Raw genomic sequence first — 15,287 nt, forward strand, 5'->3', positions numbered from 1 at the left:
AGCGACGATGGAGGAAGAGGGTGGAGACGGTTGGAGCCAAGCGGCGGGGATGCCTCCTCCAGCTGGAGATGTAAGGCCCAGTCACCCTCCCAGGTTACGACATCTTCCTGGAGTGAGGGGACTGGTGCCACGTCTGCAACTACGGCTGCTGCTGCCCAAGGGGGAAGCCCAAGAGGGCGAGGTTGGACGTGGGCTCCTCAGAAGTGGAAGGGGCAGGTGAGCCCCCACAGGGGCAATCCAGTGCGGAAGATGGTGCAGAGGCATCCAGGTCGGTGGTGGTAGAGGTGGAGGAGGAGGCCGCATAAGACCCGCACATGGGGCCTGGAGGGGCTGATCCCACTGGTGCAATTTATGCTGTCCAGGGGCAGGAGGCAGCGCATGTCGCATGGAGGGGCCTGTGCCTAATCCTGTCCCTGATCCTGCGACTACATCACTGTGAACCGGCATGCATGCCTCTGTCCAGACCGTTCCGCAGGTAGAGGATGAGTCCACATCAACTGACCTTCCTCTACCTGCGGACCAGGCAATCCACGACAGGGTTGGGCCCGTCCTAGTTAGTGTCGTGATGCACGCAGTTGTGATGATGTGTGTGCTTCCTGGCGGGACCATGCATGTTATCACGAACAGGTCTGTGCCATCCTGGACTGGCTAGGACAGCTCATTATCGCAGTTCTCCTACATGTGCAGGGCCTTGCTGCGACCCCCTCCTCCTCCTCCTCCTCATCCACAATGCACCAGTCACATCATACTCCATGCCGTCTTCCGGCCCACATGCCACCATGACCCCTATGGACCTGCCCCAGGCACTGCAGCCAGTCTGGAGGAGATCACTGCCACAGTCAGGAATCGGAGGTACAGCAGAGGTGGTCACCCCAGCAACAGGACCACTGGCAATGGAAGTTGTGCAGGCACCTTCGAGCAGGGCACGTGCACGACGGCCCCGGGGGTTGCCATCGTCCCGGAGGCAGTCGTGGTCACACAGGCACATGGCATCAATGCAGCAGCAGGCTCACCGTAGGAGGCGTCAGGACTTGGGGCCAACTACATCACAGGGGCAGGCATCAGCCAATGGGCAGGAGGACCAAGGACAAAGTGTGTCTTCCATGTGGCAGTGGATGGGCCGGCAAATAGGTGCAGAGCGGCGGTGGGCAGAGAGGGCACGACTCACCATGGTCCAGGCGGAGAACTCCATGTGGCTGGCAGAGAGGCAGGCGAAGTTTCTCGAGGAGACTCTCAGGGAGTTGGAGAGGAGCATGGCGGCGTCCATGCGAGCCCTCGAGGAGAGAGCTGTGTCCCGCCTCCGGGCTATAGACACAGAGTTCGATGATGCGCTGGTCAAAACTCTTGTAACAACGGCGAGTCATAGGACTAGAGCGCCGCCATTGTATATAGTTATTTAGTGTTAGGTTTCCTTTGTTTTTTTTTTATTATTTGGAGGACACAGACAATGCTCCACTTTTGGTGTACAGTTGTTTTTTATAGGGTTTTTTTGGAGGATTAATCTGAGTTGGGATCATGGACCCTTCATCCTTTCTTGTATATAGTTGGACTTTGGTGGATTTTTTGGCTTTTTTTCCGCATGGAGCTTTTATCGTTTTACGTTTGAAACTGCAAACATTACTTTGGACAAGGACCACTTTCTGGATTTTCCCTTTTTTGCATTTTCATGTTCCTTTGGGATTTGCATTTCGTTTCGATTTATGTTCATTTCATTTTCATTCTCATCTTTGATTTTCATTTGGTGTATTTTACTTATTTTAATACATTTTCATACAGACCAATCTGAGTGTTGTCTGCTCTCAATTGTTTGGTGCATGTGTCAATCGTCATTGGCTTAGTCATGTGTCACTGCTGTGTAGCTATGTTGGGCATGTCTTTGGGTGCATGCATGTGTGGTTTTGTGAATACCATGCCATGGGGCCAGTACTGGGAAGTGGGGCCAATGGATGGTGTGGAGTTGCACTGGGGATGCGGGGCAGCATTTGGGTGGACATTTGCTACATGATTGTATGTTGTGACAATGTGTTTGGTGGGGGACATGAGTCGGGGCCTGCCTGCAGGTTGCCGTCACTGGTGGTGGGACATGAGTCGGGGCCTGCTTGCAGGTGTATGGTGCCATGTAGGCTGCCTACGGTCTATGGACACGGGTGATGGGCTGCCTGCGGGGCATGGACACAGGGTTTGGGTGTCCCCTGTGGTGTGGGCTGCCTGCGGGGCATGGTCACGGGTGGTGGGCTGCCTGCGGGGTATAGACACAGGTGATGGGCTGCCTGCGGGGTATGGAAACAGGTGATGGGGTGCCTGAGGGGAATGGTCAGGGGTGATGGGCTGCCAGCCGGGCATGAACACGGGTGTTGGGGGTCCCCTGTGGTGTGGGCTGCCTGCGGGGCATGGTCATGGGTGTTGGGGGGCCTGCTGTGGTGTGGGCTGCCTGCAGGGCATGACAATGGGTGTTGGGGGATCCCCTGTGGTGTGGGCTGCCTGTGGGGCATGGCCATGGGTGTTGGGGGGGGTCCCCCATCCACACCACAGGGGAACCCCACCAACACCCATGGCTAATACAACTAAATGTTATTTAGATTGGGCTATCACGTGGCACCTATTTGCCTAAACTATTGCATTAAAGCAGAGATCGGGGGAAATGGCATATGAGAAGGGACACAAAGCTGATAGGTCTTGTTTGGTTATTTGCCCACTCTTGACTGCCCATGGCAATGTTAATCCCTATGGCCATTCCCACCCACTTCCTGCCCCTCCTCGCCCAATCATCAATCAAGCCTTGCCATCAAACGGTGTGCTCAAAGCAGTCTTCTGAGAGTTAACAACTTAATTGGAGTTGTAAACCCGCTGGTGTAATAAAAATGTATAAACCAGGTTGCCTAAAGCCGCTGGATTTATAAGCACTCTGCGTGTCCTTCGATGAAGTCCTGGTAAAAACAAGCATTGGAAAAGCCAACAGTTTGTCTTGTGTGTAAGTATTGTGCATTTTCTTGGCATTGCTATTAGATGCCCAGGTACTCGCACCATTTTGCACTTGCTACCATCAATGGCCTGTTAATACCACTGCAGTTGTGCCTGGCAAGTGCCTTTCCCAATCCTAGACAGAAGCCTAAACTGTTGGCATTGCCAATGCTTGTTTAGGTCAAGGCGAAGAGTAGGGGGTGAAGGGGTAAAAGAAGAAGAAGGAAGCAAGAGACGGGTGGATGGATGGGAGGAAGGATGAACTGGATGGGATTGTGTTTGACGGTCCGGAGCAAAAAGGTTGAAGCAGGAAAGTTGTTGATACCTCAGAGTATCAGGTTCTCAGCCCTTCTGCACAAGTCACTGCTTATTGTAAGGTTACATTGTTGGTTTAGCTATCTTGATACCAGTTTCTGTACCTTGTGCCAGCGATATTTCTTTTTGTTCATTAATTGTTCCCATCTGTGTGGTCGAATTAGATAGAGGGAGACGAGTATGCAAGCAATTGTCTACTGTGGTAGAACTATGCATATAAAAAAGAGAACAATTTTTGCACAAGCAATATTTGGCATATCGCTATAACAGGACAATATCACTCTACTACTCTGACTCCTCTATTTACATCCCCTCCAATTTAAACCCCAATCCATACTTTTCCGGGCCCTACCCCATTACCTTGAAACACTTGTGTATAGGCGCGTTATAAATGCCATATAATATCATAACTCAAGAGCCTGAATGTCAGCTCTCCTCACCAATGAGGCGGACACATGTTTGGGGATTCTTGTGGTCTTGTGCAGAAGGGATGTGGCCAAGCAGGTTGTGCTGGACAGCCGCTTTTGGGGTGGGACCAAGACGGGTAAGATATGTTTTTTCCCGTTTTGTAAAGGCTTGGCGAGCGAAGAATCATGGTCTGGAGAGTTGCCCAGAGCTATGCCAGATGTTAAGATTAATTCTACACCTTCCAGCCATTTTTTTTTTTTTAGCTCTCCTCACTTAGCCACCACTCATGTGACGGGTGGGGTGGTGGAGCAATAGAGCAATTGTTCGCTCCCCCCGGGTGGCAGAACCTGTATACCCTTAAAAATGCTTGGCCTGACAGCAAAAGCTGCAAGCATTGCAAAGTGCAAATTACGACAAGCTGTCTCAAAGAAATGAGGAGCGAGGTTGACGCCTGGTCTGGTGAGGTGACCAAACAGGCTGAGCAAGGAAGAACCTGGACTCAGGATGGGCTGAAACATTGTTGCAAATGTGTCCAGCCTGGGGCTCTTTGGCCTGCATGTGGCCCTTTCATCTACTGATCACAAGTAAGATCGAGAGGAAGAGCCAGGAGCACATACACGGTCCAAATGTTGCAAATGTGATGAGGCTGATACGTTCATTTTTCAATGGGAGAGACTGTGAACACGAGTGTGGACAATTTCCACCTTTGACCGTTTGGTGGTAAGGGGCTCCACGGGAGACGGACCATGTAGTGAAGTTGCTTTCGAGCAGTTGTCGTCATACTTGTTGAGGGGGCTAGCACCCATAGGGGGCCCCCCAAGGATGTCCAGGAGGGCCCCAAAACCGTAAAAAGGGATTAAGGGTACTGATTTTAATATAAAATATAGGTAGATTTTCGAGTGCTTATATTTTCTATTAAAATCAGTCACCCCAACCCTTTTTTAAAGTGTTTGCCCCCCCCTGGAAATCCCCCCCCTAAGAGGGGACAACCCAAAAGGTGGGGTAGGAAGGTGTCAAAACATATTTTTAGTCAAGGGGAGGCTTGCTATGTAAAAGTTTGAATATCACTGCTTTGGAGAGCCTGTGACCATGCATACACAAAACAGATGGTGTCCGTGGTGACGGGCATTCCCGTCCCCTACACATCGTTTTAATGAAACTTCATACCATCGATTATTTTATTGATTATATTTGAGTATCTACAGTAGGAATGGATTACTGCTTCAAAGCATGCACATTTTCTTTACATTTTATTGTATTGTAAAGATCTGATTTTCCCCTGATGAAGGGAGTGATTGCCGAAACATGTTGTGCGACATATATTTGAACCTAAAGGAAAAATTTGAAAATCCAAGTTTATCATATCATCAATCTCTACAACATTTCCAAGAATTCTAATACATAACTTGTATCTATATGTACTTTACATGGATTTGAAATACTTTGGCTGATTTATTCAGTAAAAAGGTGTGTAGGCGACGGGAGTGGTCGTCACTACGGACACCATCTGTTTTGCCTTTGTTCTACCAACCTGTGTAAAGGTTGGCTTACCTCCTCTGCACCCAAGTGTTTATCAATGTTTTATCTTGCTGACATTGACTTCATACTAATTGTTGGTGTGCTATTGTATCATTTGTATACATACCATACACAGCCACCCACCTGCTTCACACTCATTTATCTGTGACTTACAAACAGATTTCATGTCCGACCTGCTGTTGTAGCTGACTAGCCTGCATTGGGATGGTTTCGTGTCTATTTTGTAAAGCTGGAACTGGTTCCTTTCATCCATCACTCCGCAATGTGCCTTCCCACTTCTCCTCAAGCCCTTCATATTACCCTTCTCCTCCACACTTTACCCATTCATTTCATCCTCTGACACTAAGCCTCCAAGACTATTCTACTCTACACTTGGCTGCTCATTTCAACCCCTCCCTTCTCATGACCTCATGTCATCTCTCCACACCCACCCCCATGATACCATATTCTACACTAAACACCCTCAAAGCATCCCAGTCCATGCTTGGCCCTGCTTATTTCATTCCTGCCACTGAAAAACCTCAATATTATTCCACTCTGCAACCAGTGCCCTCGTTTCAGCCCATCATCTGTTCACTCTTCACACTGAACACCCTTATGTCATCCTCTTCCAGGCTTAGCCCTCTCATTTTACCTTTCCACTCTCAGCTCCCTCATTTTATCAACTTTACTCTCAGCTCCCTTAAATCAAAACAGCCCACTTTCGGATCATTTTATGTCCTCCCTACCACTCCCAGTCCATCATTTCACCCCTTCATCCAGGCTCACTCATGCCCCCACTCTAAATGTCTTCATTTTATACCCTCCTCTTTTAGCCGCTATAATATATATCATGCTCTCCTCACAGCCCCCATATCACCCCTTTCACTCGAAAGCCTCCAACACCATCCCTGCACTCGCATATCTTCTGATTTCATCCATTCTACACTCTACCAGCACCCTCTAGCACACAACATTGTCACTCTCTACCTGCACCCTCTACCCCGACCCTTAGTCACTCTCTACCTGCACCCTCTACCCCGACCCTTAGTCACGCTCTACCTGCACCCTCTACCCCGCCACTTAGTCATTCTATTTATTTGGTTATTGTATTATTGTTACCAGGGGCTTTCGAAGTAGAGAATATACATTGATTAAACATGTTAAATGCATAAGATAATATATCAAGTCAGGTAAACATTAAATAATTGAATCAAAAATCAGCAATACAGAATATATTTGTATGAAGTAACATACAGCTAATTAAAACATCAAACAATATGTGTGCATTATATTAATTTAATGATAAATATAGAAAGACGTACAGGGGAACAACAGACAAGAAAGAGTGTATAAATGGAAGGATGGGTAATAAACCAGATATAAAATTTTAAGTGTCTTTGCAACAATCGTATTAGTTTAAAGTACTAATTCATAATAAAATACAATAGGAGAGATTCTCAAATACTTTTTTGGAGCAAGTGAGGAGATGCAGTAATTGCGCCAAAAAAGGAGAAGCCCAATTCTCAATAGCATTTTAGATACGCCCGTTCAGATGCCCTTTTTTCCCTCTTTGCACAAATAAGGGGGCATTTCAGGACATTTAGAAGCCCATCCAGAATTCACAAACGAGATGTGCTTTTAAATGCCCTGAAACGAAGGCCATTCAACTGCGCCTTTTGAAACGGGCACAGGGGAGGCTCAAATAATGGCAGGGTCATTTCATGATTTTTCTTGCATGTGTGACAGCCATGTGTTAAACCACAGCTGTCACACTTGTATTTCCGTCCCCCAAACGGGGATGGAAATTTACTGAGATGGGCCCTTTAACGGCCCGTCTCGGTGAAATGCGCTCCCAGCAGCCAGTTGGTTGCTGGGAGTCTGTCACACATTAGTGTCCGGAACGGCTCCTAACACTGATGTATGCAAGGGGTCCAACCCTTCCTGAAATGCTCAGGTCACCTTTCTGAGTAAGGTGAAATTAGCATTTCTCAAAGCAGCGCAAATGAAACCAGCGCAGTCTCTGCACTCCTTTGATTTGCGATGCTGTTTGAGAAGCTGGCCCTACATGTCTAATGTATCATATTCGAGGGAGAATTGAGAAAGTTAATCAAAGCAATCCATTTCTTATTATATTTTGCCATATCTGTTCGATTTTGCATTGCATTTTTCAATACAATGAATGTGGCAGATAAAATTCCACCATGCCAGGTACAATAAATTATTAGATAATTTCCAATTAGAGGAGATTAGATAAAAGGCAATTACAATAAAGCGGTTAAACAATTTAGGAGAGGTAATCTGAGCAATGCCATTGTTACCTAGAGGACCAGCAATTAAATGATGTAAAGTGAGATGTGAATTAAAATTACATTTTTATTGCATCACTAATCAAATAATTTCTCAAAAGGTTTAAACAAAGTAGCATTTAAAAATGCTATCCAAAATAATTTGCATAAGGTGATTTACAAGGCTAACAAAAGGTTCAACGTGTTGTGCGAGAAATATGAACCTTTCATTGGCATATGGTAAACAGATTTTTAAATCTGCCTGTCAGCACATCGGAATAAGTCCTGAAAAAGAGCCTCCTTCAGACTACGCCAGGGACAGGTTTGTAATGATTCACAAAGGTCCACTCCCCGGCATGATTTGGATGTGATCCTGCAAAGAAAGAGTGTCGTGGGACCCGTTTTGGGTTGTGAGGATTGGGCTGTCCGTGTTGTGCGGCTGCCATTTTGTGGTCTCTCCCTGAGGCGTCGAGTGGGAAGAGTGAAACAATCGGCTTCTGGATGCTGCTAGACTCCACACCTGAGGACTGTCGTCACTGCCAATGTTGTGTGTTACACTGACAAGTTGCGGTTGCTTTGTTCCGCATGTTACCTTGTTAAGCCTAAAGCGCTATTGTTGGTTTACACTGTTGGGCCAACACTTGGTGAACTGTTTTGTGTAGGCTATCTATAGAAGGAGAGGTGACCGACGACCCACTTACTGTCTGGTATGATCAGGATTGTGATGGGACAGCAGAAATTGGACCAGTTTGTGGGCGGAAAGCGGAGACCCTCAAGGGCCACACAGCAGCTGAGTGAGAAGCCTATTGCGGCATCCCCTGTAGTGGGCACACTGAAAAACAATGTGCAGACAGTGGGTATTGTCTCCCTGGTGCAGGCGGATCCTAAGAAGGTGAACGAGAACGTCAACAAAGTCGAACAGAGGGTGAGTGATATGGAGGATCTGGTGTCATTGTAAAAGGCTAGGGTTGGCGACCTCACGGTCACCACAAGATGGTTGAAAGTCAAGAGTGGAAGAAGCAGAGGGCTGCTCATGATGTTGCAATGTAAAGATTCTTGGAGTGGTGGAAGGTGAGGAAGGACACAGTGTGGAATTGTACCTTGAAAAACTACTCACTGATGCATTGGGTATATGGGGACTATCAAAATGGTTCGCCATTGAAAGGGCTCACACGGTGCCTGGAAGCAAGCCGCCTGTTTGGGCTCCCCCACATACACTAACTTCAATGTTTTTGAACTTTCGAGACAGGGTTGCTGTGCTTCAGTATGCCACAAGGCGCTCCTCCCATCACGTAGGTGGATCAAGAATCCTAATATTTACAGATTTTACGCAGGAGGTGTAGAGACAGCAGAAGTCTTTTGAGGCTGTGAAGAGAGAACCTCAGGAATGTGACTATAATGACATGATGTTCCACACGACTTGGCTGAAGGTTGTGACGCAGGATAGGTCCTTCTTCTACACCCCAGAGGAGGCATGGGACTGGTTGGAGAATCGGGTGAAGAGCAACATTCTACAGAGCAAGGCAGGGGCAGATACCCTTGGGATTGTGCCTGAACATTCACCTGCTGCTTCTGTCCCTTCGGGGAGGGTGGTGGTGAATGTAGATGGGACTCTTGATCCCAGCGGGGCGGAGAGGGTTCTGGGGTTGTGGAATGATAGGCTTAAGGTATGGCCACAGCGTGTTTATTCTTCTGGCATGTGGATGATATTGATGGGGGATTTGCAGGGGGGGCAACACGGGTGGATAGGCTTTGGCACACTTTCGTACCATTCCATAAATGCACAAATTAACATTATGGCAGGGCTGGTTATGTTTTCTAACTTTAGGTGTGGCAGGAGGTGGTTAATGGTTTCTGCGTGTGGTGGGCTGTGCTGTCTCTCTTCCTGTTCTCTACTCTAGGCTAGCCTGCTCCATAGTCCCTTACTCAGTGGTCAAAGTGTACAAAAGGAATAAGTGTAGCTATGTCCCCTGCTGGCCTGTTCCCGCTCGCCACAAACCCAATTGCCATGCCCGCTCGCATGCGCAATCCAAACCCCCAAACAAACAAACCTGCTGTTTAAGGGAATGTTCAGTGCAGTTTACTGAAGTGTAAGTTTTAACTTCTTCCTACACTTATTTGACAACAAAACCATTCCGGAACAGTTTTTTAAAATTTCAGTATAGGAACAGTAAAACATAACATTGCCTGGGATGTGTGGGGAGGGGGGTTGTGTCTGTGTTTTGGGGTTAGGTACACAGGGAAGGGGGTGGTAGTTGAGTTGGTATCATCTATATTGTCTTTTTTGTTTTCCGTTTCTGGCTCTAGTGCCGAGATGTTGATGGGCAAGTGGTACTTCATTTTGGAATCCTTGCTCTGGGGGCGGTCGATGCACAGGCTACGAACGCATGGCTACACTAAAAATTATTCAACCACAATGAGCTTGATGTATGCCAACATCACACATTTATATTGAACCCACTGGAACCGTGCATTCTTGGATACCTGTTTTGCCATCAGTGAGCAGTGCACCCAGATCCTCTCCCCACCTACTCCCTGATCCAGCCTGATCATCCAGTCTGGCCGAGGTGGCAGCAGTGTAAATCTCTGTTACACGCCTGCCATCCTCAGCTAAGCTCTGCATTGTAAGTCATACACTGGGATGCGCTTCTCTGAAAGCTGAATACATGGACGCCCTATCACCCATGTGCAGGTCCTCAATCCAACCTCCCCATCCTATCCGGGCAATGCTTCCAACCCTCCCCTTACTCACTACATACCCTAACATACCACAAGAAAGACTAATTTCAGATAAAAAAGGTAATTTCTGTCCGTCCCCTCTGGTTGCTTGTTTCCATATTCGTATCAGCGTGGTTGCAGGAAAATGAAGTAATCTTAGTCCCCCGTCCCAGGCACCAATTACCTGAAACAGTAGGGTGTGGTCTACATTCAAAGCCCATCATATTAGTGACTGCGTCAGCCTGAGGGTACATAAACCAGTCCACCACGTGCTGGAGGGCAGCTGCACAATAAAATAAGTTGTGTTATGTTATGAGTTCTTATAAAGCGCACGTTCACCCTCAGGTATCATGGCGCTATGATACTATGGTTAGCAGCTGGCCTATCGGATTAGAAGTGAAAGTCGATTTACTGAACTCTATCATATCATCTTCCACATTGTGTCGATATATCCTTTGCCAATCAGCTTCCACCATGATCCACCGGATACTTCAAACCGTTACTCAGGGTTTCCATTCCAATATGCCGCATTTTGTCCTCTATCTCCATAGGCAAGATATAAATAGCAGATTGTGTCCGATTGACCACCACTCTGGAAAGTCACCATACTCACTCACCATTTCCAACACCGCCTCCAGGTTATGGACCGGGTTCTGATCGTATAACAGTATATCATGAACATACAGGGAAATTCAGTGTGGCACCCCTCCAAGTGCTAAATCAACAGCCTCGTCCTTCTATGTACAACTCTCGCCAATGGCTCAATCACCAGGACAACAATCATAGGTAACAGAGGACAGCCTTGACACAAGCCCCTCTGAACCGGCCATATTGAGGATACAAGCTTGTTAATCCGCATTCTAGAAGTGGACCCTTCATATAACAACTTAACCCATCCCATAAATTGAGAACCCAATTCCACCTTTTCCAATACCAGCCATTGAAACTCCCAGCAAATAGAGTGAAACACCTTATAGGAGTCCGAAATTAACAATCGCCACCTCATCCAGAGAGTCCCTGAATTTATCAAGGATAAGAAAATCCCTCCTAAGATTATGAGCGGTGCTTCTGCCTGGGATGAATCCAGTCTGGTCCGGGTGTACAAGCTTCTAGACCAACCATCAAAGATGGTGAGCCAGTATAGTACACATCATTTTGATATCACATTGATCATGGACAACTGCCTATAGGACCTGCAATCCGCTCTGTCCCTGCCTGCTTTAGGGGAACTACCATCAAGGCCTCCATAGAAGACATAGAACTCGGAAACCTACCCAAAGTGAATGTCTCCAAATACACCTCCAGAAGCTTTGGAGCAAGATGATCCTTATACGCCCTTTAAACATCCACTGTTAGGCCATCAATTCCCAGAGTTTTACCCAGATGTAAGCTATCAATTGCACCCATCACATCCTGCAGCTCCATAGGGGCACTAAGCTCACCCCCCTGTTCAATCATCAGTCTGTCCAATCCAACCATCTGACAGCCCGATCCAACTCAAAACAATCCCTTTTAGAGCACAATTTATCATAACAGTCCCAAAACTCCTTGCAAATATCGCCCTGATCATCAACATATCCCCATTTACATCCCTTATCCCATCACATGACTGCTTCCCCCTCCCTCTTCACTAACCATGAAAGAAGCCAGCACACCCTATCACCTTCAAAGTGTTGCTTCTCCACATATCCTGCGTATTCAAAGACATTTAATCTGTCCATGCCTCGCCAAATGTCTCCGCACCCGCCCCATGGAGGCATGCACATCCTCCCCCATACCCTCTCATCTCTCCAGCCCAACCATATCCCCTTCTAGCCTCTGGACCATATCGTTGAGCGCTCCGACTACCCTCAACAAGTGGGAAAGAGAGAGGCCTCTGATAAACACTTTCAGAGTCTCCCATTCAGTACATCGATGGTCAGTGGACCCCCAGTTACGTTCAAGAAACGGAGTAAACTCATTTTTAAGAGAAGATCTAAATGCTGTGTCCTGCAGCATAGTATTATTAAGCCTCCACATTGGAATAGGGGCCACCCAAAGTCGTTTCAATATCTCCAAACAAAAGGTGCGTGATCAGATAAAGTCCTGTCCACCCACAACCAGCCTAGCCTCTTCTTCCCCACAGAATGCATAATCATCACGTGAAAAGAAGCCATGGACTCCAGAATAATAAGAGTAACCGTGCTGCGACCCATGCTTTAGTCACCACACATCAATAAGAAGAAGATCTGATATAAGCCTGGAGAGTCGGAAGCCTAGTACATTTTACTCTGTGTGTCCAGTTCCTCACTTAAATACAGTTAAAGTCCTCAAGCCACCACACTCCATCCACTGGATGCCGTACAATCAATGCGCTCATACCTTCAAAAAAGTCAGCTTGGTTCACGTTAGGAGAATAGGAAAAGTACTGATCGGCCCATGAATCTGTCCAATATCCCCACATATCTCCCATCTGGGTCAATCAGTGTGCCATGAATCGATTAAGACACCGAAATCCCTAATCCATATGAGAACTCCCTGTGCATAGGAAGAAAATGATGAGCCAACTGCACGGCCCCTCCACCTCAGAGAGAGTTTAGCTAGCTCTGCACTCATCAGGTGAGTATCCTGCAATATGACAAAATCAGCTCTGTGCCTAATCAAATACAAATATATTTTACTTCACTTCACAGAATTATTAACCCTGTGCACATTCCAGCCAATAAGGAAACCTGGGGTGCTAAGAGCAATAATTTGTTTCAATGAACGGGATGCCTGATGGCTGCCTTCACTGCAGTAATCGGGTAAATTGTGCTTGGGGTGGGACAGACTGAAAATAAGGGAAGGGAGGTTGGGGGGGGGGAGATGGCGGGGCGGGGAAGCAGCCATCAGGTTGCTTGAAATGCTGGCTTGAATAGGTAGATTCAGCCCATGATCCAAACAAACCTGGTTGGTTGCACCCACTTCCCCGGGTGCTAATCGAAGAATTTTCCATTGTGGGTATTACAAAGTTACAATTATATCAAGGACAAACATTCCTTTCACATTCAGAGTGATTAAACAGGTTCTCAAATGTTTTATAAGCACATGCTCTTCACAGGATGGAGAAGCAAAGGACCTGCATCCTTCCCAATTAGTGCTCTTCAGTAACAGACAGGGGAGCTGGATACTAGGATGGTGGAAAGGTCAGAGAAAGTCTTGATCCAGCCTCTAAAACCCAAATGCATTTCAGCTGAGCCTGTGAGAGTCAGCCAATCCTAGACCTTCACCCATTTCAGGACACAGGTGCAGAACCTCACAAACATCCCAGCTCTGGGAGTTGGAAAGCAGAGTTATCAAGGCCCATAGGCTCAGTCAGCCCAAGTGGATATGCAAGGAAAAGGGTGAATGACAATTCCAAAGACTGGGTGCGGCCAAGCAAGAAAAATGGGGTTTGGATGAAGACCCAGGGTACTAGGTCTAGGCTTCTAGGTAAGGCCAGACAAAAGGGAGCTGGATAAAGACCAGACAGGCTGGAAGGAGACTGTAGTGGTGTTGGCTACTTGAATCACAATACGCCACTTCCAAGCTTCAGGTGGGTAGCTTTAGTGTCTCTTGTACACGACACAGAGGATGTACACATCAAGGTAAGTCCACACCTTCAGGTAAGTAGACAGAGACAGACACTGGTCATCGACACCCTAGCCAGCTCCAGATGTAACTGTCCCTCCTTAGAACATTAATTCAGATGAAAATAGAACATTTCACTGTGACATATCCGACTAACATCACAAGCATGACAGCCTACAGACACATGAAGCTCAAATCGAGACCCATGGGCTAGGTGAGGCCACGCCAGGAGGGACCCGAGGTGGGTAAAGAGCCGGGAGGCAGGAATAGAGCTATATTGCAGGAAAGCAATCAAAAGGTAGTTAAGGAGAAGGTTGGTGTCAGTAAGAAGCGGGTTAGGAGTCAGCATTGGAAGCGAGGTGATAATGAGGAAGAGATTGATGGTAGAAAGAATGAGATTTGTCTATTTAAGGAGGAGGTTATTGAGAGTAAGGAGGAACATGATTCTTATGGAGGTAGTTGGTGAGAGTAAGGAAGAGATTGGTATACTTAAGGAAGAGGTTGATGAGAGTAAGACAATTGGTGTACATAAAGGGGTGGTTGGTGATAGTAGGGAAAAAGTTGGTGAGCATGAGGTTGGTTAACGTAATGTGCAGTTTACTGGACGTAAAGGAGGAGGATTGTTAGGAAAGATTTCGTAATTGTAGGTAATTTTCCTTCCATGTGGCAACCCCTAAACTTTTTGTTGTTGTTTTTCACCTTGTTCTAGACTTTGCCAGAGAAGTGCAGCCTTCTGCCGCACTCCTCTGGGCTTTCGCTCCTTTCTTACAGGGAAACTGACATGCCCTTAAAACAGTCAGTACTGGGAAACGCTGTTTTCCGTAGTTTCTTTTATCATGTTGCAGCGTTCGTGCAACATGACACAAGAGGGCACTGTAAGCTAAGTTACTGCTCTCTTGGGTCTCTAACCTTCTACAGGCCCTAGATACTCTTTTAGGATTGTAACTGATCGATGCAAGTGATTCACGGACGGGAATGGTGGCAGCGATCGTTTCTTGTGTTTTGAGCTCCTTTTGGCGTTCTAAGCGCGTTTCTCGCGCCTAACCCAAAATAGTGGCCTGGCTCCCAAAATGGCCAGACCACGAGGCTCCTTTGTCCTGTCCGCTGACCGTCTTGCTCCCTTCACCTTCCCCAGGTCGGGCCGACCCGGGGCCTTCCTTAATTGGGCATGTACTTTCCCGCGAAACACGGATGCTTTCGCGGGCTTCTACATGCCTGGTGTGTGCCTCCAGGATGTGGGCTGGGATGTCTGGTCCCAATACACATCCTGGGTGCCAGAGAGTCTAGGGTGGTGTGAATGCCTGGGACCACCGTGGTCCGTGATAGGTCCACGAATGGTGTGAGTGTTGATGAGCGGATCTCACATTGGGTCCCCTCCGTTTTGGCGCGAAGGGAACCGTGGATAAGAGGGGGCTGGAAACACCACTACTATATCGATCTCCTGAGTTCTCACGAACGAAGGAATACAGGAGCCAAGTATCCTGCAGCCAA

Source organism: Ambystoma mexicanum, chromosome 8 (genome assembly GCF_040938575.1).
Source record: "Ambystoma mexicanum isolate Mex_15411 chromosome 8, UKY_AmexF1_1, whole genome shotgun sequence".
NCBI classification, from domain to species: domain Eukaryota; kingdom Metazoa; phylum Chordata; class Amphibia; order Caudata; family Ambystomatidae; genus Ambystoma; species Ambystoma mexicanum.